Source organism: Malania oleifera, chromosome 10 (genome assembly GCF_029873635.1).
Source record: "Malania oleifera isolate guangnan ecotype guangnan chromosome 10, ASM2987363v1, whole genome shotgun sequence".
In the NCBI taxonomy this organism is placed as follows: domain Eukaryota; kingdom Viridiplantae; phylum Streptophyta; class Magnoliopsida; order Santalales; family Ximeniaceae; genus Malania; species Malania oleifera.
The window spans coordinates 42126756-42132051 of record NC_080426.1 but is presented as its reverse complement, the minus strand read 5'-3'; positions in this window follow the sequence as shown (position 1 = coordinate 42132051).

The window sequence follows — 5296 nt, the reverse complement described above, 5'->3', positions numbered from 1 at the left end:
CTTTGAAAATCTTCAAAGCTTTTTGTGTGTATTCAAAGATTTAACTTAGGTTCTCCATAGCATTGATTTATATAAATATTTTTGGGAGATTTGATTTAAGGGAAGTTAGTGAATCATATTTTTGCATATAATGATTATATCGTTTCATTCATTCCAAGCTTCAAGTTTCATTATATGATTATGTATTAGGAATTTAAATTGTACTCACTAACTTTATTAGATGTAACTTTGAGTGTTTTATTGATTTCATTGTATTCACAGTTCAGGTTGTGAATCGGGTTTGAGGAGAGAGTTATATCTCTTGTAAGCAGCAGATTAGGAGGAAGATGTACCTCTTGTAAGCAGCGGATTGTAAGGGAAGCTCCGTCCCAATTTAAGGAGCAGGGATTATAGTGGAATCCTTGAGTTGGTTGTTTAAGGTGACGATGTAGGCTGGGTTGGCTGAACCTTGTAAAAAATGTGTTCGCATTCTCTCTTCCCTTATCTTTTTAATTTCCATAACGCACTTCATTACTTACATTACATGTATGTTTGTTGAATGATTTCACACGAACTTGATAAGTAATTGGTTAAATTTAGGCATAGGGACTAAGTGGTGAATAAGTTTCAAAGAATTTTTCAAAATACCAACTATAACAACCCAATATATATATATATATATGTAGAATAATAATAATGGTCATTTAGTTAGTATCAAAATGAAAGTGTTTCTCTATTAAGATCCTTGATTTCATGTTTGATGCCTAAGAAAGACATTGTCTAAGCGAGTGCTCAGAAACCATTGCGGCTCAGTCACTCCCTGGAGGTCGACTTGGTCAAAATGGAATTTTATAAGATGAACAAGGTAGACAATATTTGTATACGTAAATAAGTACATAAAATGATATTTTGACTGACATAAATTTTAATAATAATAATAATAATAATAATAATAATAATAATAATAATAATAATATAGGTATCCTATGTGGGGCCCACAGGATCGTGTGGAGCCCACGTGAGTCTCGAAGCTGTGGGGGGCTCCACATGAGTCTCGAAACTACGTAGGGCTCATAAAACCGTATGAGGACTATTGGAGTTACGTAGGACCCACTTGGATCTCAAAGTTGTGTGGGACCCACAAAACCAAGTGGGGCCTACATGGGTTTTTGAAATTCGAATTGAATTATTTAAAAAAAAAATACTAAAACATAACTTTAAAAAAATAACAATGATAATAATAATGATTTTTAAAAAAATTTAAAAATATAAATTAATTAATTAATTAATTAAATGTGAGTGATGACAAGCACTCCACATAACCTTCATCCTTATTCCATACTTAACCCATACCTAACTCATCCCATGCCCATTCTTTAATTTTAAAAAAATTATAATTTCACCAATCTCCCCACACTTTTACAAATTTCATTTCTTTTCCAAAATTTTCCTATAAATAGGAAACTCTCAACCTTCATTTTTCACAAAAAAAATTTAAGGAAGAGAAGGATTAGTGAGTGAAAGAATTAGTGGTGGAGAAAGAATTTTTGAGTAAGTTCTCACTTACCCACTCTTTTCGATCTCATTTCTTAGAGATAATCATTGTGTTTGTAATACAAGGTAAAAAAAGAGGTAAGTAAATTTGATTATGTTATTTTTTTTTATTTAAAATTCATACCCGAGTTTATTTTGTAAGTAAATTTCAATTATATTAGTTCGTTCCATAAAATTTCCATGAGTTTATTTTTTTATGCATATTTAATTATACCAATTCTATCTTTAATATACTTGCATTTATTTTTGGGTTAAGAAATATTCTTCTCCCCTCAGGTAAATTTTCAGCATTTCTTTCTTTTCAAAAAAAATTATATATATTTTTAACACAAAAATTGTGTGGCATGAGTTTATTTCTATGTTGCATTTTTTTCATGAAAATATGAGTAAAGATAAGATTTTCACGAGATTGATTTAAATTACATAAATTATAATAAGATGGTCTTAAAACCCCTTATGGCAAATGAAGTTCAAAGTTACAGATGCTCAGTATCGCAGCTTAAAGTTTAAACGGATCAGAGTGCACCTACACTGTTTACAGAGTGATTATTTATGTTAGTGGATTTCTCCTGAGTGCACACCTGGTTCCGGACCAGGATTTAATAAGGAAAATTTCACTTAATGTTTATGTATGTTGATTTAGTCTCGTCGGCCAGTCAGTTAAGTAGTTTTTACAATATATGTTTATACATATTTAATTACATGTACAGAGTTACTAATGATTTGAAGGAAAAGTATAAGTTTATATGAAAAAGGTCATTCTTATGACTAAATGACATTTAAAGGAAACATATAAGGAAAAATATATGTATGTATATAATTAAATGTTTTTATAGTTTTAAAGTTAAAAGTTTAATTTAACAGTCATAGTTTATGGTTATTAAATTTTACTGTTATAATTGATGGTAAAAGTTTTATGCAAAAATTTTTAGATTTATATTTATTTTAGAAGCAGTTTTGAAGTTATAGTATTAAATATTATTTTACGAAATTTTTAAAAACTCATTGTGACCACACACTAATAATAATCTTATTTACTTACTAAGCATCGTCTCACCTTAATCATATTTTACATTTTAGATGACTCTGAAGGGCATATTGGAAATCTGGCATAGCAAGCATGTGGGTGGGATAGAAAAATAAGGATTTATTAGAAATATTAGTATGATGCCAAATGATTATCTATTGTGTAATTTTTCTTTTTTGAAAATGAATTATTGTAATACGGTTAATTAGCGCTCTGGTTTAATAATAATTGAGTTTATTTACTTCTTCTGTAAATCAATGGTAAAAATTAAATATCTGAGACCCTTCGGGGTTGGAGTATTACATTTAGTATCAGAACAATAGGTTATAAGTTTTGTAGATTTTAAGAAATAATTTTACCAGAGCATAGGCATAACCATGATGTGGGTAAGATTGGGTAAATTAGGATGTTTTTCTTTTGCCTATAACTTTGATTAAATTTTAAAGATAAGATTATGATAACTCTAGTCCTTTCCCTCAGAATGGACCTGAAGAACAACAACATGAGTGTTGAAGGAAACGACAATAATGTGGGAACTTGCAATGGAGAAGACATTAAATGCTACTACAGTGTTGCGTGATATGGCGCAAGTCATGGCGGAACTTTTGTAGAACTCCAAGGAATGAAATGGTCCACCAACCCATAAAGGTTGTACGATGGAACAGTTCAATTGAATACACCCTTCGATTTTTTAGGGAAAGACTGATCCAATTGCTGCAGAAGATTGCATGCAATCATTGGAAGAAATACTATGAGTCCTTCATTGCACGGATGAATAAAAGGTGTTATATGCTGCCTACAAAATGACTAGTGAGGCCAAAAGCTAGTGGAACTCGAAAAAATTATTCCTAGAGGAAGGACTAAATCCAACAATCCTTACATTGGAGCATTTTAAGGAAGTCTTTTTTGAACAATTTTTCCCCAAAACCACTAGAGATGCTAAGGCCAGAGAGTTTTTGGAGTTAAAATAGGGAAATATGATCGTACAACAATATGCAACAAAATTCATTGAATTTTCCGATTTGCATCATATTTGGTTCCAGATGAATCAAAGAAAGCCCAAAAATTTGAAGAAGGCTTGAACTCAAGGATTTATGAAATGGTAACAGTATTCGAGCTTGATGATTTCTCCCAGTTGGTGAACAAAGCAACGAAGGCAAAAGAAAGTCTACAAAGGAGTGCGGAAATATCTGACCAGAGAAAGAGGCCCATGCCACAAGGGTTTCACTCTAGTAGAAATCAAGGATCTTGGAAAAGGAACAACAACAACAACAACAACAACAACAATAATGTGGGGCAAGGACAAGCAGCAAGAAATACAAATAATGCATAAAGCACCCCTTGTCCAAAATGCAACAAATTACATGGGGGTAAGTGTTGGGCCGGATTTGGGGTGTGTTATCGGTGTAGTAAACCTGGTCACATGCAACGAGAATGCATACAAAACAACTCCTACAATCCAAATCAATAAAGAGAAAGCAACTAGGCACCTCAAAACAACAATCAACAGAACACCGCTTAGGCGAGTGTCTATGCCCTCACTCCAAGAGATGCAGAAAATACTAATAATGTGGTGACATGTATTATTCCCATATTCTCCAAGAAAGCAATAGTATTATTTGATTCTGGAGCTACACACTCCTTTATATCTATAACTTATGTTAAAATATGTGGGATAGAGACTCAGCCATTAGAAACTGAGTTATCTGTGGCTACACCAACGGGAACCTTGGTAGTATGTAGAAAAATACTTAAAGGTTACCCAATTTGTATTGAGGAAAGAATACTACTAGCTAACTTGGTAGTATTTAATATGCACGGGTTTGACCTAATTCTTGGGATGGACTGGCTAGCTTCTAGATATGCTAGTATAAATTGCTATAATAAGGAGGTGGTGTTTAGACCTCCTAGAGAGCAAGAATACAAGTTCAATGGAACTCGTGTATGCCCTTCTCCACAAATATTGTCGGTTATCCAGGCAAAGAGATTACTCTTGAATGGATGTCAGGTGTACCTAGCATGCGTGGTGGAGGCACCAAGGGAAGAATCAAAGATTGAGGATATCCCAATAGTAAGGGAATTCTCGGATGTATTCCTTGAGGATTTACCTAGGCTACCCCCTGACCACGAAATCGAGTTTGCTATCGACTTACTACCAGGGACGACATCGATATCCAAAGCTCCATACAGAATGGCACCGACAGAATTGAAAGAACTGAAGGAACAATTACAAGAGTTGCTGGACAAAGGATTCATCAAACCCAGTGTGTCACCATGGGGAGCACCGATACTATTCGTTAAAAAGAAAGATGGGTCGATGAGAATGTGTATTGATTATTGAGAGATAAATAAAGTAACAATTAAGAACAAGTACCCAATACCTCGCATAGATGACTTGTTTAATCAACTCCAAGGAACACAAGTCTTTTCTAAAATTGACCTCCAATCAGGGTACCATCAAGTGAAAATCAAATCAAAAGATGTTCCAAATTTGAACTAGATATGGTCACTATGAATTCTTAGTCATGCCATTTGGACTGACCAATGCTCCTGCTGCATTTATGGACCTTATGAATAGGGTCTTTCATGAATATCTAGATCAATTTGTGGTGGTCTTCATTGATGATATTTTGATTTATGCAAAAAGCCCCCAGGAACATGAGAACCATTTGAGGCTAGTACTCAAAGTACTAAAAAAAGAAACTCTATGCCAAACTTACGAAATGTGAGTTCTAG